A 27,257-nucleotide genomic window follows, 5' to 3' on the forward strand; every position below is an offset into this window, starting at 1 on the left:
TTCTGTGATTTTTAAGAAATAACAAAATTAATGACCTGCCATTTTTACTTTGAGAGATACGACACCACCGTAAGAAATAATCACGTGATGTTTCTGAGACTGCTTGGGTTATGAGGAGCTCTGAACTCCGGGCTGCCTTCCGGAAAATAAGTTGTCGGCTTTAAGGGCGAGGGTTGCTACAGATGTTTCCAGTAAGAAATTTCACGACCTGAAGATTAGACAAGATCATTGAGATTTGCTATTCTTTCAGCTAATGGAAATGTCAGCCCTTTGGAGTGTTGTTATACTACTCAATCTGAGGACAAGAAACATGCAACCATAAAGGAGCTTTTAGAAACCAAAGGTGAGTCTTTGTCCTGTTTTGACATCATTCTGGTGAGCCTATCCACTTTCTCCCCTGCACTTCAGGATGAGCTGTTGTGATAGGATTGCCAGATAAAATATAAGATGCCCAGGTAAATTTCAATTTTAGGTAAGCAGTGACTTTTTAGTATAAATATATCTTTATATGAATGTATGTATGAACAGGCCCCAAATACCACAAACATTTACTGGCTAAGTATGGCAACCTTAGAATGTACCCCAGGACAGTGTCTCTCAACCTTTATTATGCATATAAATCACCTGAGAATTTTATTCAAATGTAGATTCTGGTTGAGAAGTTGAGATGCGAAAGCTACTATTTTGAAAATCACATCCTAGTAACAAGGGTGATGGGTTAGAGTCTCTGAAACTTGTCAGAGTAGAAGAATCACCTGTGGTGCTGATTGAAAATACAGACACTTTTGGCTTAACAGCACAGTACTGACTGGGTGGTTTAAACAAGGGCACGTCTGGAAATCCAAGATCAAGGTTAACAGCAGGGTTTGGTTTCTTCTGAAGCCTTTCTCCTTGGCTTGTGGACTGCCGCCCTCTTGTTGCCTCTTGACATGATTTTTTTTTTCCCTGTCCTGTGTGCCCTTGGTCTCTCTTTGTAAGTGTCCTAGTCTCTTCTTATAAGGATGCCAATCAAATTGGACTAGGGCGCAACTTAACAGCCTCATTTTATCTTAATTATTTCGTTAAAGCGCCCGTTTCCAAATACAGTCACATTCTGAGTGAGTCGAGGTTAGGTTTCAACAGAGGAATTGGGGGAGGACACAGTTCAGTCCTTAACTCCATCTGGGACCCCCTGAGACAAAATTTCTGTGGGAGGGGTTTTCGGGGACTCATCCATTTCACCGGCTAGGAGTTCTGGTTGAAGAATAATATCCCAGGTAAGTTTTATCAAGCAACGTTTGACCAAGAATCAGAGTCACCTGAAGAACTTGTTAAACCCCCCAAGTTTGTGATTTGAGAAGCACAGAGCTCCTGATTCTGCCTTTCTAACAAGCAGCTATTCTTAAGAACCACCACCTTAGACAAATCCCTAAAGTCCTCTGGGAAGCAGGGACAGTGGTAGCACGCTCCTCGTGTGGCTGTAGTAAGGATTTCCTGAGATCAGGAGGCAAAAGTTCTTGAAGATCTAGAGCCCTGGATTAGGGGAAAATGAGTTATAGCGATGCATTTTCTACAACCCGTGAAACAGGAAACAAAGTCAATGTCTTTTCATAAACAGAAAAGCACTGACTTAAAAAAAAAGAACATTCCCCTGATTCTGTACTTGACAGTCCGTGAAGTGTACTTCTTTCTTGTCCCCATAGTGGTCTTTATGGAATAGGACCGTATTAGATCCCCTGAGGCTATTTCCCCAGATGTGTTGGGGGTTGAAGATCAAATCTACATATTTTGGGGATGGAATGGAGTTAAAAGAGCCCCAAATTATGTGATTAAGCCTTCATTCTCCCGAGAAAGTGCTTTCTTTTTCTTGTTACAACTAAAATTCCTGAGCCATGAATTACTTTGATGCTGGTCATGTTAATAAACATGTAAACAAAGTCTTACAGAAAGAGAAATCAATAGCTTGTTACTTTTTTTTTTTTTTTTTTTTTTTACAAATCCCTGAAGCACTTACATGACTCACTCTTTCTGGCATTAGAAATCTAGAATTTAGCCAATCCAGATAAATGGAGAAGTCCTAAGAAAACGGACCTTTCTTTATACAGCAGTTTCATAAGGGTCTCCCCTTAAAAATCAATACTTGGTAATTTTCTTTTTTTTCTGAAATCAGATGTAAGTGATTGGTCGGTAAGTGATTTTAAAGGTCTTGTTTATAATAATGGGACCATAAGCTAATGATTTTATTGGCTTAACTAGCAGGTTGGTACATCACTTGGGAGGCCAAGAAATTACCTGGGAGATGGTTTCTGCTGTTGTGTGCTCTTACACATGTTATTTCAGAGCTTCATGTCTACTTTAGTGCTCTGCCTTTAAAAATGCTAGCTGCTAGGACTTAGGTGAGCACTAAATGTGTGCAAAGTCACTACTCTCCTCTCAGTGAAACATAATAGCTTCATATGTGGTAGGGGTTTTGTTACTTATGTGATAACACGCTGGAATGTGTTGTCATTATTTTTTTGTTCATTTTAACTTTTCCTCTCCTTTTTTCCCCCTTGCTTTCTTTGGTCTTACTAACTGAACAATCAAAACATGAGGTCTGTTTTCACTTAGGGTATTTTGTCCATCAACATTGGGAGTAAGCTTTTTGTTTGCTTTTTAAAGTTAGAATTTAAAAAAAATTTATTTTGAAAGAGATAGAGAATGCAGGGAAGAGAGAGAGGGAGACAGAAGATTCCAAGCAGGCTCTATGCTGTCAAGCACAGAGCCTGATGTGGGACTTGGAACTCATGAACCGTGAGATCATGCCCTGAGCCAGTATCAAGAGTCAGGCGCTTAACCGACTGAGCCACCTGGTCACCCGTGTTGTGTTTTTAAATCCTGAAATGATAAGAAAACTGAGACCCAGACTCTAAATATCCAGACCAAGGTCAACCACCTGGTTGTAACAGAACTGAACTTGAATGCAAGATTTTGACTGCAAATGCCATTCTTTTGGGTTTATGCTCTTCTAGTTCTTGGATTTAAGGTTAACAGTTATTGGGTTCAGTGTTGAAAACTGGTACAGGGAAAATGCACAATGGTATTAATTTAGGGACAAAGCATCCAGCTGCCTAGTAGGTTTCTGTGTCTCATCAAAAATAGTCTTTGGCTGTTGGGTTTATTAATAAATCTGCCAGAGAGTCATCAGATTTACACGTGAGCATTCCTGGTTAAGAGGGAAAGTATGGTGGAGAAGGAGAATAAGTTAGTTGAAAACTGAGATGTGGTATTCAAAACATCTAATCAGACTGGACCTTGGGGTGTTAACCCTTTAGTGGCTGTATTGAAGAAGTTCTGGACAGCTCGCGTAGAGGTTGGATACTTGGGAGCTTAGAGCAATGGCTATTTGCCAACTAATAGGTAATTAAATAGTTTAACCACTGGCATAGCAAAAACCATGTGAACAGGGTGGATATCTACCCAGGTTGAAAGCTTGGGTCCCTAAATAGCCCCATTCCCTTGGATAGTTGATGAAAATTGATGTTTGTGGTGCAAAGACAAATTTGCAGCACCAAAATTGTTAATTTTCCTGGGCTACCAAGAGCTGTGAAATAAAGGTTAAAATTAGGGGTTTAAACTAAAAATGTCAGCTATTCTTAACCATAAGTATGCATCATCATTGCCTATGCAGTTTTCCCAAAATTCATGTGCCTTTGAATTTTGCTATGACTCTGATTCAGTAAGTGTGGGCTGTGGCCCTGGAATCTACGTTTTTAAGAGTCTTCCCTAGATGCGTCTGCTATATTGGATATCTCCTGTTTTACCCTCTAGATGTGCACTCAACTTTTTTTCTTAGTCATGCTTTAGTCTCAGGAGGCCAAGCTCTGAACTGCCTTGGTGAACTCCCTTGATATCTAGCTTCCTGTTGAGAGGAGCCAATGGGAAGCTGTGGTGGAATGTGGGAGGAGGCAAAGAGAGGGAGGCTGGTCTATTTTATTTCCTTGTCTCCTTACTTAAGGGATCATTTTGGACTGGCTTTCTCTTTGACCAAAGATCATAGCTCCTTCGAAGGGGGGCCTCTTCGTATGTCTCTTTCTTTCCAAGTTCTTGTAACTGTTCTCTCTTTTGGCCCCTTCCAGCAAAGGGGCGGTGACAACTCTGTTGGCCCTAACATCAGGGCAGTCTCACAGCTTTTACCATTTTCTTACACCCTTGTAAACATTTTCTTTAGTAAAACTATCCCCATTATTCTATTTGGACTGTGCCATTTATTTCCTGGTGAGACCCTTTCTTTTTTTTTTTAAATATATGAAATTTATTGTCAAATTGGTTTCCATACAACACCCAGTGCTCATCCCAAAAGATGCCCTCTTCAATACCCATCACCCACCCTTCCCTCCCTCCCACCCCCCATCAGCCCTTACTTTATTCTCAGTTTTTAAGAGTCTCTTATGCTTTGGATCTCTCCCACTCTAACCTCGCTCTCTTTTTTTTTCCTTCCCCTCTCCTATGGGTTCCTGTTAAGTTTCTCAGGATCCCTGGTGAGGCCCTCTCTAATAGGCTCTTACTTATCTATTTCCCCAACCTCTCATTGAACTTAGATGACCCTTAAGAAACCTCCCATTACCAATATTCTGACTCTATCCATAGCTCAGATAAGTCAGGTGGAACTCTGCCATGGTTGATCTCATACAATGAGAGGTATGGAAAACCAGCTGGAATTCTAACATTACCTTCTAGCATCCTGCCCGCTTTGTGTACAATGTCTGAAGAAAGTCTGGCCAATTCTAGTCTGGCAAAGAACAAATGAATTGAGGATGATCCTAGGGAAAAAAAAAAAAAACCTTAAGTGAACTTTGTAAGTTTTATTCAAATAATACAATATGATTAAAATATAAGGGAGTTTGCTCCCAAGGACAAATACTTACAGAGGCCTTAACTAGATCTCTGTTTGGCAGCAGAATTTTATGCCTCTCAGTATTTGCATGGTCAATTAATCCCTTAAAGTGATGACTAGTAGGCAATTTATTTGGACGGCACAAGAGGCTAATTGGTAATATTGTTACACAAAATCTTGTGGGCAAAAATTATGCCTGTCTTTTAAAAAAATGTGCCTTTGGTATTTGAAGGGAGAGCTCTAGTGCCTTGGGCCTCAGAGGAATTCAGCCTGCTGATGTCAGAATTAATGAAGAATATGGAAACTTAAGTGTAGGATGGATGGAGTGAAAATGCATTAAAGATTAACGACATTAGACTAGTAGGAGAGCCACATTTTCTGGTGATCAAAGATTCTGAGGCTTTCATCTGAAGTGCCTGGAAGAATGTGGGACATCTTGGAATTTGTCATATCGCCTTTGGTTGGATTTTATCAGCCTGTTATTCAGCAAGACGCTCCAAGATATAGCCCCCTACCCTCAAGCTCTGATCTGTTCGTTCATTCAACAAATGTTTTCTGAGTACCTACTCTGTGCTGGGCGCTCGCAACAAAACTGATGACAGTGATGAGTCAAACACAGACGTTGCCATGCACTAGGGTGAAATGGACAAGTTTTCTTAAATAATGGCATAAGTACACATTTACATTCTGGTGTAGAGTAATTACATTTCTTGTGATATTAAGTCCCAGGATAACAAGAAATCCTCCAGTTGTAACATACTCCAAACGCTGGATGAACTATATGAAGAAGCATTTGAATGTAGGAAAAAGTGAGGGAGACTCTCACAAGCTAGAAGAAAAAACCCTGAAAACACACCGGACAGTAGAATATGGAAGCCCCACAACTAGGGTAGTGTTCTGAAGGAAAGCAAGATGGTACTCTGAGAGTATCCAGCTAAAAAATCTGGCTAAAGTTGGCCAGGCATGTGTTATGGCAGCTTCACTGGAGACCCTGTGTTTGGAACGGACTCTGTGGGGCTGAGTTGGGCTGCTGCAGGTGCCGGGTGAGCAGTCCTCTCAGAAAACTGACCATGTGGAAAGTTTCATGGGCCAGAGCGGTCATGGTGTGTGGGAGGGACTGAAGCCAGGTGATGACTACAGGGAGGATGAAAGGGAACTCTGTGCAGTGCCTGCCTGGCAAGCTAAGCTCATGAATGTTCCATCTTTATAGGCACCCACATTTGAAAAGCTGGGCAACTATTGAGGGTTTTAAATGGTATGATAACATTAGAAATGTTATTTTAAAAATCTCCTTCTTTCCACTTTGCATAGTAGGGGATGCAACAGGGTAAGCGTGGAAGATGATCTGGTGAGAGTGAGAGGGCCCATGTCTTAAATCCTCCTGGGAACCAGAACATCATAAACAGAACATCATGAGCGGTAGGGGTGGGGAGAGAGCCCCTAGCAAGGGATGTAGGACTCTGTCCAGTGCTTCTCTTTTGAGCCTGGTATTGCTCCATCATGAGCAGAAAACCTGCACTGTGCACGTGCATGGATTTTTCTAGTTGAAGTCTTTAAAAACAAACATGAAATACAGGATAAACACCATAACAAACCATCACTACCATCAAAAGTGCATCTTTATGGAATGAAGAAGAAAAGTTTAGTTGCATGAAGTTCTAGAACAGAAGTAATGATGTATTATAGCTAGAAATCGATTTCAGAATTAATGTAGAGCAAAGGTTTTTTTTGTTTTGTTTTGTTTTGTTTTGTTTTTAATCATTCCTCCACCCTGCCCTAATTAATTTTTCACCATTGCTTCTCCTGGAACCATTTTGCCTCAGCCCCTAATGATAGAGATCCTTCCCCTCCTTTCCATGTTTTCATTTGGCTGATTGTTATTTCTTTCAGACTTTAACTTAATAACAAAACTAACACCATCGGGGGGTTATGTCACATGGCTATGCCAAACGCTTCTAGGCAGAACTAATTTTTTAGTTCTTAACAGCAAATATGAGATAGGGGCTTACATTCCCAATGGCAGATGAGAAAGCAGACTCAGGCAAGCCGTATCACATGGTAAAAGTCCAATAGTTAGTAATACTAGAACAAAGATTTAAACCCAAGCATTCCACACACACACACCAAACAAACAAACAAAGAAAAACATTAGTTGATTTAGGCCAAGTTTAAATTGAATATGTATCAGCTGGGATCTTGTTAAATGCTGCTTCTGTGAGCCTTTGGCTGAACTGTGGACCCCATTTCAAGTCGCACTCGTATGTGCTAGGCTTTCTGTGAATATTTATTAAATAAAGCAAAGAATGAAAAAGACCAAGGAAAGAAAATGCTAAGATATGTTAATGATTTCTTTGTTTGGAGACCCTATTTTTGCCTTGCACTTTTAATTGTCTGAGTTGTAATTTTTCAGTTAAGTATGGATAGGGCACCATGGAAGATGCATGAATGAGATGTGACCTCTCTTCTGGGCTGGAAGCCCGAGATGGCAGGCAGGCAAGGACTCTGGCTCAGCGGTAGATTCCTGGAGTACAGTCGCTCCCAGCCAGCTTTCCCTACCACTAGTCATCACGAAAGTAACTACCGGTGCCAATCTTGGTGCTAAGAAGTGTTTTACATGTGCCATTTCACTTGTTTCCCTCAATATCCCCACACTCAAGATGATTTTGCTTTCCCCCTTTTACACATGGAGACACTGTAGCAGAGAGCAGTTAAGTAGCTTGCCCACATACACAGCAAGGCTGACATCGGAATCCAAGTGGTTCTAATCCAGAGCCCCATTAATTTACCATTATGCTCATCTTGGCATCTGGAACCATAAAGTAGCAAATACAGAGAGTTGTTTTTTTTTAATTTTGAGAAATACTGAAAATTTAAAGCACAGAAAACTATATAAAAACACTGGGATATTGACATCGATAAAGACTTCCTTTTGTCAGTCTTATTTCCCATTTTTTAATGTAAAAGAAACAAAACAGAACAGGCAATGTTGACATTCCTTTTACCCCTCCATATTCCCTTTTCATCTCCCACTGACTCCTAACTTAGGGAGGCATACTTGGAGTCATTGTTTTCTATTTCTAGAAATTTTTTTTTCTATTTTCTCTATTCTATTTCTAAATAATATATATAGTACTGTTTGGGTCCGCAAAAGATTCAGAAAGTATAATGTGCTGTATGTACACTTTTTTCATGTGGCATTATGTTTTTAATATCTGTGCTGCGTATTATAGGTATAGCTATTTCCTTTTAAATTCAACTGTACTCCCCCTTAATTATCTATTCTACTATTGGAAGATGTGTAGGTTTTTTAATACAATTTCATGATTGCTGGTGTAAACATTCTCAAACAGTTTTCTGGGATACAAGTGCAAGAATTTTTGTAAGGTATATACTTAGGAACGGAACCGTTGGGTTGTAGATTATGTCCTTTTTAGAAATTACTGATATGTTGCCAAATTGTTCTCAAAAGTTGTTGCAGCAACTCAGTTCATTCCAGAAGCATACACTGTTATCAGCACTTTATGAAGTCAGACATTTTTCATCGTATTTGAGTGTACGAAATACTATGCTGTCGTTACTTTCATTCGTAATACTTAGGTTGCTACTTGAAGTTGAGCTGTGTGTACGTGTGTTTGTGGCTGTTGGGTTTCTAATTTGCCTGTTTGTATCATTGGCTCATTTTTTTTTCTAACTCATTTGTAGAATTTCTTATTTTTTCTGAATACTGTTTCCTATTTTTGTATGTGTTAAAAAATATCCATATCCTGTTGCTTCTTTATATTAATCTTTTAAAAATTTATTTATTTATTTTGAGAGAGAGAGAGAGAGCACGAGCAGAGGAGGGACAGAGAGAGAGAGAGGGAGACAGAGAGAATCCCAAGCAGACTTCACACTGTCAGCACAGAGCCTGATGTGGGGCTCGATGTCATGAACCATGAAATCCTGACCTGAGTGGACATCAGGAGTTGGATGCTTAACCAACTCAGCCAGGTGCCCCTATATCAATCTTAAGTTATTCTTAAGCTTTTCATTTGGGTGAATTTTGTTTTTTCTTTTGCAAATTGTATTTTCCCTATATTAAGGTCTTCTTTGTAAAGGCACAATAGCAGAATGTTTAGGAGCTTTATTTCTGGAGCCAGGCTGCCCTGAGAGGCAAGCTAGGTTGTCACCTCCTGTCCTAGCCCATCCATCTGATCTTACCCATTGCATTCATGAAGACCTTCAGTAGATGTTGAACAGTAGAAGTGACTGGAGGCGGAGTCAGTGGATTTTCTTGTGAAGTAGAGGTGTTGTCATGATCGGGGATTATAGAATTCTTTTTTAGGCCTGCTTTGTGTAGCAGGTGCTACGGTAAGAATAGCTTTAGGTGCTGGTGCTTCATCCTCATATGGGTTTTGGTCAAGTGATCATTTGCAGGGAGAGTCACACTTTTGTGAGTATAACAGACTCATGTCTGAAATGCTGTCCACTATTTTAGGTCTGCCACTAACTTGCTACTTGATTTCATAGGTTTTTTGTGGTTGTTGTTTGGTTTTGTTTTGTTTTTTAGTTGCAATTATAGTTATCAGTGTCCCTCACTAGGTGCATGCGGATAATGCCAAAGTCAACGTTATTGTTCCAAAGCCCAAAATAGTATCTGGCATTTTTTAAGGTAGAGGTTTAGGAGATCCTAGAATGATTAAATTAATGATCTCACTTTACCTCTCTGTTAAATAATATCTATAAAATGAGGTTAGTGGAAGTTGGTCTACCTTCCACGATGAGTTGGGAAGTTTATAACAAATAATGTGTTTGAAAAGCTACCCACGGTTCATGACAACCACGGTTCATGGTGGATAACAGCAGGCAAGGAATCACAAGTAGGTGGTAAGTTTGCCTGTTTTCAGCACTAGAATGTGAATTCTATGAGAACAGCGATCTTGTCTGACTTGTCCGTGGCTGTGACCCAGGCACCTAGCATCCTTCCTGGAACACAGATATTTGTTAAATAAATGGAGCAGAGTATAATGTAATCAAGATATCTTTAGGAGACTCCGAGAAAGTAAAGGAAAATAGGAAGTTGAATTCATTGGTCTGCTGTGTGAATTGCAAGAGGAGTCAGAGTTTATATGGGAAAAGTAGAAAAGAAGAAAGTAGAAGAAAAAAATAGATGTGAAAACTGTAAATGAGAATGAAGGAGACGTTGTCTAGGACTTAAGAAAATCCTAGACTGAGAGGTCAATTTGATGTTTGGGGTTGTCTTTCAAACTTAATAGGATCGATTAAATGACCAATCTGATTGCATAAAACTGGTCATTAAGATGGTAAGGGAACCACAATTTAACTGTAAATGCTTGATTTAGTATTTGTAAGTCTATGAAAAGAGATGAGAGCCAAAAGTCTGTATCTCTCTGACCTTTTGCATTCTGCAGAAGTGTTTTAAGAGTTGGATAGTTGCCTATTCTCTGAAAACAATAATAATGTGTACTGAAGAACTTTGAATTTATACTTGGATTTTGTCTATCCTGACACTCTGTATTCTCATAAAACTGGCTTTAGTAGGCATCTGTTGTTTTTGTTTGCCTTACATGCATTTTTTTTTCTCTCCTAACAATATCCCAATTTATTCTGGGGAATAACCTCCTAGTCTCATACATTTGATTTGTGTGAGGATGGACTACTTTTTTATCTCCAGGAGTGGCCATGTGACCCAGGCCAGGGCAATCAACATAGACTCAGAGATGTAGCACAAGACCCAGGATAGGCAAATACACCCAGTCTTGGAATTTTGGATCTGATTGTTGTGAAGAGAAAGTCATTCTTCAACTAGGTCTCCTGCATTGACTCTTATTCAAAAGAGAGAAACTACCCAAGAGAAGAGGACCCAGAGGAATTGAAGATCAAAGAGAAAAACTAAATCCTGATGATGTTGTTGAGCAGCTGAATTCTTTCTTGCTTGAAGGTCTTCTAGTCATTGCATTCAGGTCAGCCAGGAAATTCCTACTTCATTGAATTTCAATGGGGGTTCATTTGCAATTCAGACGAGTCTTGATTAATATATTTTGATTTCAAAAAAAACACAACTGTTCAATGGCATTGACTCTTGAGAGCAAAATCTTCAGACATGGGCTAGTGAAAGTCAGGAATATCTCTCATACACCTTATTTTAGATGATCAGTTATTGAAAACATATCTGTAGAAACTTAACTTCTCATCAGTGTTTGTGTATCTGTAGCTAGAGGTGATTGCATATGAGTAATTGGAATTAGATAATCCCAAGGCTGTTTCCAGGTCAAAAAATGTAAAATTCTGAGACAGCTTTTCTTGTAATGACCTCGTGTTCTCTCCTGTATTTTCTGGCAGCTTCTGATGACCAAGGCTACCTCTTATAAAGTTCCCGACTCTATTCCACCATTTATCCCTCCTCTCTGATCTCTGCCGAAGCTGTCTAAGGTCCTGATAACACAAGGAGGCACTGCTACTGTGATATTGATGATGAAAGTAGCTACCATTTTGAATCCTCACAATACCAAGAATTTCACATAAGTCATTTCACTTAATCTTTCTAAGAACGCAGCGAGGCAGGAAATAATATATAATGTGTAATCATTGATCCAGCATGAGAATCTTGGGTTTATTCAGTTTAACTTACCTACCCTGCGAGCACAGGTAACTTCTCCATCATCACCCTAATTAATGTCCAAAGTCTCATTACCATTGGAGGAACATACAGATTCCTACGTAATTGAGAGGTATGTTCATGGGGGTTCACTGGGCCCAAAGAATTGAAATCTACCAAGTGTTTTACCATAAATACATATCACTCCTGCTAGGTGTTTATAGGCGATGCTTTATTTGTTTTGCTTTCAAGGGAAGATTACCTTACAAGTTCTTCCTTCAGTGATAGCTGGGTAATTAGTGATGAGGGTCATGTGATTAGTGATGAGGATCATCTATGTGACCCACTAGTCTGTGTGAACAGTGCCACTCCAAGTGATCATTCCATGAGTTTGCATACCTGGATCCTTCTGGGTAGGTGATCTTCAATCTTTTAAGGAAGTTGTTCCTAGGATCAGATTCTAGCCTCCCAGATTCTAGCCTACTTTAAAAAAATTTTTTAAGTAATTCTTCCACTTTCCTTTGATCCCTTTGCTGCCTCCTCCTTCTCCGCCTTCTTACTCTTTTTGCAAATGTTTTCTCTTCTTATTCTTTCACAGTTGACAGGAAGGAGTCAAACTCATAACACAAATTGTTAGCAACCACAAGAAAGATGTCTTGTCTTGAAAATCAAGAACATAAACTTGAAACCATGCCAGAAGGTGAAAAGAAATTCTTAGAATTAATCTTCCAATTTCATAAAAAAAAAGAAAAGGGAAGGAAAAGGCGTTGACTTTCATTATTAAAACATTGTGAATGTTCTTCTAAGAGCATTTCAATCTTCATTTTACAGATTAGGAAACTGAGGCTCAGAGAATTTAAGTAATGAATGAAAGATTACAGAGTTAAGAAGCTATAGAATCAAACCTAGATGGGACTGAGAATCAAACCCTGCTATTATCCACTAAGCTTACCGGAAGTGGAAGGATGTGGCCCATGTAATTTTTAGGAAAATGATCCTAGAAAAATTTTACAAACAATTGGTTTTGGAAAAAAATATTTTTTTAAAATTTTTTTTTCAACGTTTATTTATTTTTGGGACAGAGAGAGACAGAGCATGAACGGGGGAGGGGCAGAGAGAGAAGGAGACACAGAATCGGAAACAGGCTCCAGGCTCTGAGCCATCAGCCCAGAGCCTGACGCGGGGCTCGAACTCACGGACCGCGAGATCGTGACCTGGCTGAAGTCGGACGCTTAACCGACTGCGCCACCCAGGCGCCCCTTGGAAAAAAATATTTTAAAAAATAAATCAGGATTTGTCAGATTCTCTCTTCCACATGTTGTTAGGGAATCAGCCAATAAAACGTTTAGAAGTCCATGTAAATCTCTAAAATATATATAACCAACCCATAATAGTCCCTCATGGTAAATATTGTTCTCTGAAATTCTTAGTTTATAGCCAAGCCCCTAGGCATTTGTTTTCACTCTAAGTTTAAAAAGGACTTTGATATGTTCTGTATGTAACTTTAGTGATTAAACTTTGCATCCAATACCTGTTTATAAACCTTTCATAGCTTTATTTCTCAATATCTAGTGGGCTATGTGGTTAACTATTTTAAATAATTTTAGTCCTTATATATAGCTACGAACATACTACCTCGTGATCCTGTAGAAAATGGAAATAATTCTTCCCATATGAACGCTATTGGCTTTTCACATTTCCTATGAAAGTTTTGGATGAATAGGAAGTTTCTCCTCATTGCTCTTGATGTATCTTTCTGCTTCATTTCTTGTGTCAGGATATAGGAAACAAAGGGATGTGTATTTAATATCATAAGAGAATATAGCCACATCCAAAGTAAAATAGTTAATTGTACAAGGTTCAACTTGCACAGGAATGACTTACCAACTTGATAGTGAAATCTGCTTTTAGTTAAGAATTTCCAGCTGCAGAAACTGAGCATCACTTTGTACAGAAAGTTTGATTTTCAAAATACGGGAGTGCCTGATAGCTTGTTGTAGAACTACGTGCCTTTTCTAGCCAGTATAAATTGTCACTTCTAAGTTGCTAACATTTCTTGTGCTGTACATTTTCTTTCATGGCCTGAGAACTAAGGCACCGGCGGGATGGAGGTGCAAATGTTACATATTGGAGCTGGATGTAGACAGTATGTCAGTTGCTATACTCTGGATGTTAGAAATAGTATGGACAGGTCAGGTTCAAAGCGTTGGACTCCAGCTGGCATTAGAAATGTGTCTCCATATTCTTTCCACAGAGTGAAGAGGGTTTTGTCTTATTTGGTTTTGTTTTGCTTCAAGTCCGTCAGAAAAGTGTCCTTATGATATAGTGGTTGTCCTGAAGTTAGGGGAGAGAGCTAATGTGAAGAATGCCAAAGTGAAAATGAGCATCTAACGTGACTAGCTAAAAAGGTAGAGAATTCCTTTAAGATTAATTCTGATGACAATTAATGTTCAGAGGTATCAAAAATCCAAGAATGATAACAGGATGATTTGGATTAAAGTCTCCTCAGAAGGGCAGAAAAAAAATAGACTTAGGTGACAAGGACAGCTTATATAATGTAGCTGCCTAAATAGGTGATACAACCCTAGGTAAACGCCTTGAGCCACTACATACAGTATTGTTAGGTTATATTTAGAACGTGAACTCATTCCTACGGCTGTTATTGGCAAGTGGGAATAGTCTAAAATTCGGCGTGGTTTTATCCGGAGAGCACCTGGGGATGAGGTTCAGAGATGTGGAGGCCATGTTTTCTCCTCCAATGGCCTGCTGATATTTCAAACTCAACCTGTCCCAAATGCAATTGAGTATCATTCTCCCCCAAATTTGCTTCCTCTTGAGTATTCTCTATAAAGTTGTAGGGAAAGGGAAACACCACTGTCAGGATCAGTGTGGGTAATGTACCCCCTTAGCTTTGAGCCTGGCACATAGTAAGCGCTCAGTAAATAGAGAACTCAGAGTGATTATGATTACCATATATCACTGCTTTTACTCTTTTAAGAATTTTATGAGGTGAGCACCTGGGTGGCTCAGTCAGTTAAGCATGCAACTTTGACTCAGATCATGATCTCATGATTTGTCGTTTTGAGCCTTGTGTCGGGCTCTGTGCTGACAACTCGGAACCTGGAACCTGCTTCTGTGTCTCCCTTTCTCTCTGCCCCTCCCCCACTCATGCTCTGTCCTCTCTGTCTCTCAAAAATGAATAAACTTAAAAAAAAAAAAAGAACTTTATGAGGTAAGTACTACGATCACTTCCATTTTTAGAGGAGAAAACTGAGTGTCACCGAAATCAGGTGGTTGAACCAGACAATGGTTTGCAGGCTTCAGACTAGGTGGCAAGCTGAGGTCTCTCTGAGTGCAGAGAAAGCCTGTACTGTTAACCAGTAATCTCTACTGCCTCTCAAGAGTGTCTAATATGATTGGATAGAGGCAGTGAAGTGGGAAGAGGTTATGATTTCCACATTCTTTTTAACTGGTCCAAAAGACTTGCTACTATGCTTTGGGTTTTGAAAGTTTCCAACACCACTCTGCTGTAGTTTGAATGTTCTTCTCAACTGGAGAGAGAGGGGACCGCGTTAGCTATTAAGTCGGATACATGGCCATATTATATTTTCTGAGTGAACTTTTTAGCACTTCAAAGACTTGAAGTACAGTTTAATGGTGTTCTAGCTGCCAGTGGAATTAAAAGTCGAGTGCTATTGTGTGCTGGTTTTTGTCCCCCCCTTCGGCTGCTCTTTAGAGAAGTAATTATTCTACTTGAGGCTTGCAAGGATGTGTGTACCATGGAACAAACAATAAAGATAGACCTCTTGAGGGGTGCCATGTATTATTTATTTCCCTTTAATATTTCTTACTGAGAACAACTCACTGCCTATGTTTTCTGACCCACTATAACTTTTTCTTCAGTAGAAAGGTAAAAAGACCTTAGATCTAACTCTCTGAAATTTATACCATCAGTAAATCATGCAGTAAACAGCAAAAAATATCTTCTAGTCCTTAACATTGCCAGTACAGGGAAGCAAAATCAGAGTTAGCTATTGCCAGGCACTGATTAAACACCCCCAAAATGGTCGTGCTCCATTGAGGCTTATGGGATAGACCAAACGGACTAACAATTGCCCAATGAGGAATTTATCCCCGTTCTATGGCCCCACCATTTGGATATACGAAGGGGTAGACATCTTTCTCCTGTTTAGATTTCCCACGTAGTTCTTGCTTGTCTTTTGCCAATTGAGATGTGGGCGTTGTCCTCACCTACGTTTCTGCTTTCTTCCTTTTAATCACGTGTGCTGAGTAATCGTTACGTGCTAGGTTCATGCAGGGAGGGGACTAGGGGGTGGATAAGAGGTAGAGGTCCTGGCCTTGAGGAGTGAACTAACTAGTGTTCTGTCTTCTGTATTATTATTTTTTAAATGTTTATTTTATTTTGAGAGGAAGAGAGAGAGAGGGCGTGAATGGGGGCAGGGCAGAGAGAGAGACAGGGAGAGGGAGAATCACAAGCACAAGTAGGCTCCGTGCTCTCAGTGCAGAGCCCCACACAAGGCTGGATCTCATAAACCATAAGACCATGACCTGAGCTGAAATCAAGAGTCAGACACTCGGGGCGCCTGGGTGGCGCAGTCGGTTGGGCGTCCGACTTTAGCCAGGTCACGATCTTGTGGTCCGTGAGTTCAAGCCCCGCGTCAGGCTCTGGGCTGATGGCTCAGAGCCTGGAGCCTGTTTCTGATTCTGTGTCTCCCTCTCTCTCTGCCCCTCCCCTGTTCATGCTCTGTCTCTCTGTTCATGCTCTGTCTCTCTCTGTCCCAAAAATAAAATAAAACGTTGAAAAAAAAAATTTTAAAGAGTCAGACACTCAACTGACTGAGCCACCCAGGCACCCCTGTCTTCTGTGTTATTAACACAACTCCTGGTCTGAGACCTTCAGGAGATGCTTAGTAGGTCTTGATTAACTTGATATGGTTAAGAATGAGGCGAGAAGGTGATGACACCGATTTCTTCCCGGTAATAACCAGGAGCAGCTTTCTGAATTATCTCCACCTGTGGCATATGGAAAGGGAGCTGCCGCAGTTTTAACTCCTAAGTCAGGAGTATTGTGTTCTGGGAGACATCAGTCAGATAGGTAAGAATGGGTGACGGGAACTGAGCTATAAGACAGCAAGATGTTGTGGGATTTGTGGTAACTGAAGATGGCAAGCTACGTCCAAAAGCATCCAGAAACAAATGTCTGAAAACAAAACAAAACAGAACAAAACAGCATCTACAGGCCTGTAGGCTGCTGGATCATGGGCTCTGATTGTAAGAGAAACTGGGGCAAGTTCAGAGGAAAGCATCGTGGATATCAGGGGATCAATCATGTCTTAAGGGAAATAGTAGGAGCTGGATACGTTCATCCTATGTAAGTGAGATCTCAGACAGAAGATACTATTTTCTGCAGATATCTGAAAGACTGATCGGAGTGGCATATGACTTACTCAGTGTCTAAGGCTAGTATTTGGAATTCAGAGGGAGAGAGAGAGATTTTGTTTGAATAAATTTATTTGAGTTTTTCAATAGATGGTGATAAATAATGAATTCCTGTCCCTGAAAACGTTATGACTTAGCCTGAAGAACTTACAGCTGGCATGTTGAAGAGGGGACTGAAATTGAAGATATTTATGATCTGTGTCAATTTTTCTGATTAATAATTGTATGAAGGTCAAGGTGCAGAGAAACATACTGCATACATGGATAAGTGTGAGCATCTTTTTACAAACAATTGCATGGAAATAGAGTAGATGGGTAATTTGTCCACTATGCCAATTGTGTACTGGATAGGTACTGAGTGGAGTTACAGATGCCTTCAGTCTTAGGAATCCGTTACGTCTCAAGATTGACATGTGTAGACGACTGGAAAAATATTATGGACCTCATTTCTTAACTGTAATCAGTATTGATGAATATTCAGAAACACATTCACCCTATTATTAAATAAATAATAGCTGTAAAGTCTAGAGAAAAAGACATGAGTAGGTTAACTGCCTGGTGAATTAGTTATATATCATAGCCTAACAAATTACCTCAAGCCATTGTGGCTTGAAACAACAATCATTATTTATTATTTCATGGCTTCTGTCTGTCTGGAATCCCCTGAGTAGCCTGGCTGAGTAGTTCTGATTCAGCGCATCTCATGAGGTCATAATCAACATATCCGCGTTGGTAGGCTTGACTGAGTCTGGAGGACTTGCTTCCAGTGTGGTTTCCTCACATGGCTGGCCCGTTGGTGTTAGCTATTAGTGGGAAGCCTCAGTTCCTTCCCACTTAGTCTTCTGCAGAGGTCTCTCTCGGTGTTTTCACAGAATGGTGATTAGCTTTCTGTGGACTGCCCTATTCAAAAGAAAGCAAGACAGAAGCCGCAACATCTTTATTGACCTCAGAAGTCACCCTCCTTTATATTGCATTATCCTATTGACTGAAAAGGCCAGTCCTATCATTGTAGGAAGGCACTACACAAGGATATAAATGTAGAAGGCAAGAATCACTAACGACTGTCTTGAGCCTGTCTACCACATTTCATCAGCCCTAGTCTCGTGGATTCATGTCTCACATAGGCCTCCGCATTTGAAATATCTTAGCCAAGGAAAGCTTCATCATTTTTAATTCCATTTTAGGTTTTTGGGGGGGCTTTGTTGTTGTTGGTTTTTGTAAGTTTTTCATCCTGACGTCAGGCTTTATAAGGGTGTTTTGAAGGACGTCTTGACAGCTTCCATCCTGGATCTCTTGTGGTGCAATTCCTCACAAAGTCTTTGGTACTGAACAACCAAAGGACACATGGGTTGGGAAAAACTCCCAAAAGCAGATGCTGAACAATCTAATATTATTGGTCCTTTGTTTTAAAATTTTAACTAAGCGTTGAAAATGTTCAGCTCTTACAATTTATATGTGATTAAAATATATATACACTTAGAGAGAGAAATTAATAGATTATCCACCCAGCAAATTATACATACATGAAATTCATGTTGTCCTTCATTGGCTTCTGATAATTAACCTACTGTGCAAATCCTGACCAACTCTCCTATTTTCTCAGTAAGAGAGTCCTAAAAGGAAGGTTTTACTGAGTTCATTCCATGAGCTTTTTGATGGGTTTACTAAACCTATCAAAGAATTGCTGTGTCAGAATATATCATTTTTTAAAAATAGGTACTTGGATGAGATATTTTTGTTTTCCTGGTTACAATTCTGCAGCCCTGTTGGTGGCTAATTTTTTTTCTCTTCTACCACAGATTGTTATAGTATTTAACGTTTATGTGTTCTCTCTCAGTACCAACTGGGGCCATGGCCAAAATTCTGATTGGGAGTGGGTGGTGGGGTTGGAAACTATATATATGATGGCTGAGCAGCTGTGATAATCTATGTTTTTGAGGCAATAATCATGAATAATGCAAAGTTAGCTATTAAAATAGAATGGGGTATGACATCTTGTTGGGTGGGAATTTTAAGGAAAAGCTACAGTTTTAGAGTTATAATGATAATACCTATGGCTAGGTGTCAACGTTATTACTCACTGTGCACTCAGTTTGAGGATAAAAATGTAACATCTTTAATTTAACCCCTGAGGAGCAGGTGACAGAAAATCCATATGATGTTGTCTTCTTTGACAGATCTTCCCTAAATTGGGTCAGTGCTCTTGCTGAGTGGTCCCATAACTCCCTGTATTTATTTGCTGTTAGCAGTTATTATGACTCATTGACTCATTGGTATCCCTCACAAGAGTGTTGACTCAATGAGACAGGGTCACTATTAAATTTCCAGCAACTTCTTTCCTTTGGGTATCAACATGGCCACCAGAAAGCCCCAGGATTACTGAGAAGAGAGTTTCTTTTCTTCAGTGTTTCCACCACATATATTAGGCACTAAAGCACTTTGCTGTGATGAGACCCTCTAGAGTCACATGTTCTCCCAGGCAATTCTCTCTCGGTGGAGGGACAGAAGTATAGTAATTGACATGAGCTGTTGATAGGTTAAAGATCTGCCAAGGATATGGTACTTGACTTGGCTTGTATCAGAAGAGAGAAGGGGGAGGGGCGGGCATACCAACCCAGCAAAACGTAGGAGCAAAGACCTTTGTCTTTGGACAAATGGATATGGAGAAACTAAAGAGGCAAATAACTGTTTGCTAAACATGAATAGCACAACTTACCATTATGCCACATTATTCTCTTATAAATGCTATTTTATGCCATTCTTTATACCTTTATATACTAAGGCAATTTCAAACACTGGGTAGGGTAAGACATCTCCAAACCATCTGGAGAAGGCAGAAGGAGTCGATGCTTTTAGCATTGCATATATTGGTTGAGCAGATTCTACCCACCTGGGTGATAAACTTAGGTATAACAATAAAGCTGTTAAAGCAACAAAAGAAAGATAACAAGTGACTCAAGCGATTTCTGAAAATAGAAACCAGATATATTAATCTACAAAGGCAACGATTTTTCTGAAATGAATCTCAAAACAGAAATTCACTTAGGGTTCTTACACAAAGGATATTGAGACAAAGTAGTATCTCATTGCTTACTCCATGGTCGTTCAAAGATTCAAATGTTGTTGGTTCATTGGCTCTACATTGTCCACAAAGGAAATAAGAGGTATGTCACATATCACTTTAATTAGATAATCATATGGCTTTCAACCCCTCACCTCTATAGATGCTGGTGTTCTTTCTGTCTTTCCCAAACACAATCATATATGATATTCATACATGTGCAAAAGCAGAACACAGCAGATGGCTGTGAGTTTCTGTCCCTGCCAGATGTTTCTGGCCATACGCAGAGATGGGCAAATGTGTCCAGTGGAGCGGTCACCACTTGTACTGGTGGCTTTGTCTTCAGCAGGTCAAACTAGCCTCACTGAGCAGTCGGGAAATTCTGGAGCTGCTCCCTGGTTGGGATAGTGGTTAGGGGCCCTCACTTAACACAACGGTTTAAAAAAGAAACAATGAGGAGCACCTGGGTGGTTCAGTGGGTTAAGCGTCTGACCTCGGCTGAGGCCATGGTCTCACGGTTCATGGGTTCGAGTCCCATGTCGGGCCTATGCTGACAGCTCAGAGCCTGGAGCCTGCTTCAGATTCTGTGTCTCCCTCTCTCTCTACTCCTCCCTTGCTCACCCTCTGTCTCTTTCTCAAAAATAAATAAGCAGTAAAAAATTTAAAAAAATAAAACAACAACAACAAATGAATTTTGTTCACATTTTGGCCGTAAGGTGAAAAAGACCCAAATACTCAAAGTTTCTGAATCATAGATACTGAGGTAATAAGTGGTAAATAAATTCTTTAAAGTGACCAAAAACTGGTCAAATTTGGAACACTAGGTATCCACTTAAGGAATATTTCTTAGGCTACAACACAAATTCCCATTTCCCAACTGCCAGTGAGACCTCAGAACCATAACCATCCTTAATTTGTGTATGTTTTTATGGGTTAATGGCACTAAGGGACCGTGGCATGGGTTTCATATTAATATTGATGTTGTAGCCTCAGCCGAAATAATTTTCATTCTATTTGGTCAGATATATTTCTGGTTATGTTACATAAATGTTACACCTTTGAGCATAGAGAGATGGCATGCTAAATGTTCATCAAATAAAAGAAGTTAAAAAAAGCCCAAAGAATTACCAGTCTGGGATTTTCACCTAGAAACATAATGATCCACGTCTCTGACTTGGCTTGCTCCCCGGGAAGGTAGAATCACTTCTGGCCAGCTGTTGCTTCTGCAGCATCTTGTCTGTCGCTGGCAGGAGAAAATGCTTTTCCTTCCCCTCAGGCAGGAAAGAATTTGGAATTTGGGGAAGCAGTGAAGAAAAGGTCAAGCCTGATGGGAAAGGGCATATGAAACAGCTGGTGAATTCTACTTTTGCGCTTATGAATCACTGGCTGTTTCCTTTTCGAGAAAACATTTGTAAAAGTCTCTGCAGTTTGCGGAAAAGTATTGGTCTTTGTTACTCAAAATTCACAATGTGAGTTTGCACTGAGGACCTCAAAGGTTCGTAACAGGTAATAATATTCAACTTTGTCAAATAAGGTGAAAGAATGAGTCACTGAGCTAGTGAGTGAACCTAGCTAACTGCCCAGCATTAAGATCTCAGCGGAGCTTTGATATTTGACTATTGGCTGTATTTAGTAACATTCACCAGTTGATTAAAACAATAACAGTAATGTTGTTTCTTTGGAAAAAGGACTCCCAGATGAAGGGGAATGGGGTAAAAGTTGAAAGGTGGGTTATTGGTGAGGTGAAGATAGTCTGAGGAACCGTGTTTCTTGATGTGATTGGAAAGGAAGCACTCAACCTGTATTCTTCAGCTTTAGCATCTGTGATGGTCTCATTATGTATATTCTTCTCATCATCAGGACATGGATGTCATTTAATGTATGTGCTTTAGTAGACAGCTTTATTTTAGTGTAAATAACAACATGGTTAAGTGGAGTAATCACCATCTGGGATGGGACAAAATTAATAAAAATGATCCTCAAGGATCATTACCCTTCAATGATCCTCATCTTCTCAACACTTACCAAATCTGACACCGGTGTCTCTACCCAACTATGATACTTGGTATTTTCCAGAGTAAAAAGAAGGGGCAGAATTAAAAAAAAAAAAAAAAAAAAAGAGGAACGACTTAGCATAGTGCTGGTTAGAAGCCAACCTTGCACTTAGAGACAAAGAAAGAAGGACAGAGGGGATGTCATTGAAAATGAATAAGGACTTTTGAAAGTTCTTTTCTTTATAAAATCAGTGAGAAAACTGGACAGCATTGTCCAAATAAACTTTTTCAAAATTTTAAAAGCTAACAAAGGCTTGCAGCAATCTGGAGAATTTTCGTTGAAGAAAAACAGGTAAATCTTCCTAAGAAGAGTGAGCTTTGTTGTATTTTAACTTGCTCCCCTCCCATCTCCCTCTCTACAGCTCCACAGTAACACTGAAAAGCAGCAGACCACAATCTTGAGAGAATAAGGAGACAGAATATGGCCGGAGTTGCCTCACAGCCACATTCCTAGAGAATTAGCATTATTTCACCTGTTTGATAGTTCCTAGGACGACCCCAGTTATGAAGCTGGCTTTCTTTGACCTGACTTACAGCTCACCCACTGAAGAAAGCCTTAGTGAAGACTTTTTCCTGAGATATTTGTCAAAAATCTGTAGGGGTGATTGTTTAATTTTGTGGTTGCCTGAGGCACTGGATGATGGTTGCAGCAAACAATAGACTACACCATCCCCCCCCCAAAAAAAAATTAATAGAAAGAGCTGGGAAATGAGGAGTCTATTAAGGCTTTGGAAAACTCTCCCATATTTCTGAGAATTTAGGAAGACATGCACATAGGTAGGGCTGTGCACATTCCCAGGGCTGCATGAATGCTTACGAAAGACCTATGTTACATGTCCTAACCTCTTAACTCTGGCCAGTCTTGATGTTCCTTGCAAAGCATGAAATAAAGACAAAGGTAAAGTTGTCAAGTGGCTGACTGAGTATTAAAATGTGACCCAACATGCACATGGAGGTCCCTAGCAAAGACTAGGATGCCTCTTGGTTTCCAAGTTAGCAATGACTAAGCTAACTAAGCAGAAATTTGATGGCCAAATAAGGAAAAGAATGCAGATTTTACAGAATTAGTTCAGAAACATTACAGGATAAACAATGATCAGCAACAATAACAAGTCCTGGTGGGGGGGGCGGGGGGGGAGATGATGGTTTTCAGAGTTTCTACAATACATTATTTTAATGTCAAGCTTTCAACAAAAATTACAAGACATGCAAAGAAATAAAAATGTCTAGCTCATCAACTCCAGTATAGCTCAGCTCCACTGATGGATGGATAAAGAAGATGTATACATATAGTGCAATATTACTCAGCCATGAAAAAGAATGAAACTTTGCCACTTAGAAAAACATGGGTGGAGCCAGAGAGCATCATGCTAAGTGAACTCACTCTGTCTGAAAAAGACAAAACCCATGCGATTTCACTCATATGTAGAATTTAAGAAACAAAATAAGCAAACAAAGAGAAAACGAGAAGGGCAAGCCAAGATGCCTCTTAACTAGAGAGAACAAACTGATTCACCAGAGGTGAGGTGGGTGCGGTTCAACTGTTGATGGGGATTAAGGAGTGCATTTGTAAAAAAAAAAAAAAAAAAAAAGTGTAGCTCAAACACAAGAAAGAAGCGATTGATTAAACTCCCTAAGGAGCCCCACATGCCAGACTAAGTAGATAAACATTTTAAACTGGCTATTTTAAATAAGTTCAAAAAACTGAAGGAAACCATGCTTGTGAAAGTAAAGAAAATAGAAGCACCACTTCTCACCAAATAGGGACTACCAATAAAGATATAGAGGATATAAAGAAAGAACCAAGTACGGGGCGCCTGGGTGGCTCAGTCGGTTAAGCCGCTGACTTCGGCTCAGGTCATGGTCTCGCGGTCCGTGAGTTCAAGCCCCGCATCGGGCTCTGTGCTGACAGCTTGGAGCCTGTTTCAGATTCTGTGTCTCCCTCTCTCTGACCCTCCCCCGTTCATGCTCTGTCTCTCTCTGTCTCAAAAATAAATAAACATTAAAAAAAAAATTAAAAAAAAAAAAAAGAAAGAACCAAGTAGAAATTCTGGATTCGGAGAGTACAATAACTGAAATTTAAAAATTCATTACAAGGGCTCAGTGGAAGAATTGAACAGGTGGAAGAAAGAATCTTTGAACTTAAAGGTAGGACAACTGAAGTTATCCAGTCTGGGGAACAGAAACAAAAAGGAAGAAAGAAAAGTAAACAGAGCCTTCGAGACCCAAGGGACATTCAAGTATATTAATATACACACAATGGGAATTCCACAAGGAGTGATGAAAGTGGAAACAGTAGCTGAAGAAATAATGGCTAAAACTTCCAAATTTAATGAAAAACATTTATCTACACATCCAGGAAGTTCAATAAGCTCCAAGTAGGATACCTCAAAGAGATTCACACCTAGGTAAAACATAAATTGTTGAAAGGTAGACACAGAGAATCTTGAAGGCAGCAAGAGAAGAGTGACTCATCATTTAAAGGGATTATCGATAAGGTTAATCACTGATTTCTCCTCAGAAGCCATGTAGGCTAGAAACAGTGTGGTGATATATTCATTGTGTCCAGACAAAAAGACTGTCAAGCTTATTAAAATCCATCAAAACTATTATCTCAAAATTTCCATCAAAATAAATATCTCAAAAAAATTGAGAAATTAAGAGCCTCTGAGATAAATCAAAGTGGAGAGAATGCTATATTTAAAATTTCACTAAAAACAGATCAAAAACCTAAATGTAAGAACTAAAACTTGGAGGAAAACACAGGTGTAAATCTTCATGACCTTGTATTAGGCAATGGTTCTTTAGGTATGATACCTAAAGTACAAGCAACAAAAGGTGGGGAGAAAACATAGCAAAGGATACCATCAAGAAAGAAAAAAGACAACCTCCAGAATGGAATAAAATATTTGTGTGAACACACACACACACACGCACACACACACACACACACACATACGATAACATACTCTTTTCTTATATATGAGGAGTTAATTTTTGTATATGAGATGAAGTGATGTCCAGCTTCATTCTTTTTCATGTGGACATTCAGTTGTCCCAGTACCATTTGTTGAAAAGACTATTTTTTCCCAACTGAATTATCTTGACACCCTTGTTGAAAGTCATTTGACAATAAATGTGGGAGGTCTTCTGGATTCCTAATTCTGTCCCTTTCATTTACATGTATATCCTTATGCCATTACCACACAGTCTTGATTATTATAGTTTAATCATTAAGCTTTGATACTGAGCTTCAGACGTATTTAAGATGTGGATTTGAGAGAAGTGATCATCAATTTGAAGGCAGCTGGATACTAGCCCTTTATCCGACATCATTTGCAAATATCTTTTCCCATTCTGTCAGTTGCCTTTTAGTTTTGTTGATGGTTTCCTTTGCAGTGCAGAAGCTTTTTTTCCTGATGAGATCCCACTTGTTCATTTTTTGCTTTTAATTCCTTTGCCTTTGGAGATGTGTCCAGTAAGAAACTGCTGCAGCTGAGGTCAAAGAGGTTGTTGCCTGCTTTCTCCTCTTGGGTGTTGATGGTTAGAGGATATTTTGCTAAGTAAACATAAGTCAGTCAGAGAAAGACAGATACCATACGTTTGCACTCATATGTGGCTCTTGAAAAACTCAACAGAAGCCCATGGGGGAAGGGAAGGGGGAAAAAAATTACAAACAGAGAGGGAAGGAGGCAAACTCTAAGAGACTCTTAAATACAGAGAACAAACTGAGGGTTGATGGGGGGGTGGGCGAGAGGGGAAAGTGGGTGACGGGCATTGAGGAGGGCCCTTGTTGGGATGAGCACTGGGTGTTGTATGGAAGCCAACTTGACAATAAATTTATATTAAATAAAAATAAATAAATAAATAAATAAATAAATAAATAAATAAATAAAGGCAGGTGACATAAAGACAGAAACTGCATCTTTACGTCCAATGCCCCAACTGGGAAATTCCCAAAATTTGCATTCTGCAAATTGGATCCGTGTGAAGACATACAGCCATCGATGCCAGTTGGTTTGACAGAATGAAGAAAGAAGCATCATGTGGGAGTAGGACATGTCTGAAACTTGAGTCACCCAAGTACCACTGCAGTATTTTTCGCTACAGCCACTTACCAACTCTTCTGTCATTTTTTTAATGAATTGATTCACTCACGTGCCTAATTGTTTATTTTCACAGTCCTGAGCTATTTTATTTATTTTAACACTTACCATGCCATGAGCTCATAGGAAATGGATTGCAGCAGCTCAGACCCGTTGGCATTGGTTCTCACAAAGTGTGCTTCTCTGGGTGGGGCAAGCTGGTGCTTCCGTCGAACCCAAGTGCCTTTCTCTTTGGCTTCCTTCTTCTTCTGATCATTTTCCGTCACACATTTCACAAAGCTGTCTTGGTTCTTTCAGTGCTTAATATGGTCAATATGTACATTAGTTCTCTTGGCAAGAATCTTGCCCTTAACTTGTTTGTTTACAACAATGTCAAAAGCATGCTGGGTAACAGTGTAGACTCTTCCAGTTTTGCCATGATTACATGTGTAGGGCATTCCTTTCTGAACAGTGCCCATTCCTTTGTCTACGGTATCATCTTTCCTGTAGATTCCCGTGAACATGGCCCAAGAAACAACTCCATGTTTTATAAAAGGCCTGGAGAGAGGGGTGCCTCTCCTCTTGCCCTTTGTGTTGGTCATTTTGGTGAATTGCAAGATGGCAATTCTGGCTGAAAGGCAAACACCTGTTTTAAATGACAGCTCTGTATAAAACACATTGAAAGAAATGTTATTTGTGAAATCGTGGGTTTTAAGTGCTAGTAATATTTCTTCTAATGCATGTTAAATACATAATTATTAAACATAAAGATTGTCCTCTTAATACCTAAAATTTTTTAGAAGCCGTAAGGCATGTGAATAACCAATTTTGGGAGATACTGCTGTTTATAGAGACCCTTCTTTGGATTTATTTTATCAGATTTCTAATTCCATTGTATTAGTTTTCTGATCTTTGATAAACAATGCAAAATTCACCAAACTTACCTGAAAAAATGTGACCAAAATATGTCACCCCATATTAGCTATCATTTACTGAGGGCTTCCTGGAAGCTTGATCCTAGGATGGCCTGCCAAAAATTATGTGGCCAAGTTGTTCATTAACTACTTTTGTGGATTGAATTGTGTCCCCCGAAAAGATCAGTTGAAATACTAACCCCCGGGGCATGTTAATGTGATCTTACAAT

General features: G+C 39.6%; 1 pseudogene; it reads right to left on the reverse strand.

Annotated features, from left to right (window-relative positions):
* Positions 1-1,364: 1,364 nt before the first annotated feature.
* On the reverse strand, positions 1,365-26,715 carry LOC125153108 (60S ribosomal protein L21-like; annotated as a pseudogene).
* Between the last annotated feature and the right edge of the window lie 542 nt (positions 26,716-27,257).

This window comes from Prionailurus viverrinus, chromosome A2 (assembly GCF_022837055.1).
Source record: "Prionailurus viverrinus isolate Anna chromosome A2, UM_Priviv_1.0, whole genome shotgun sequence".
Taxonomy (NCBI): Eukaryota; Metazoa; Chordata; class Mammalia; order Carnivora; family Felidae; genus Prionailurus; species Prionailurus viverrinus.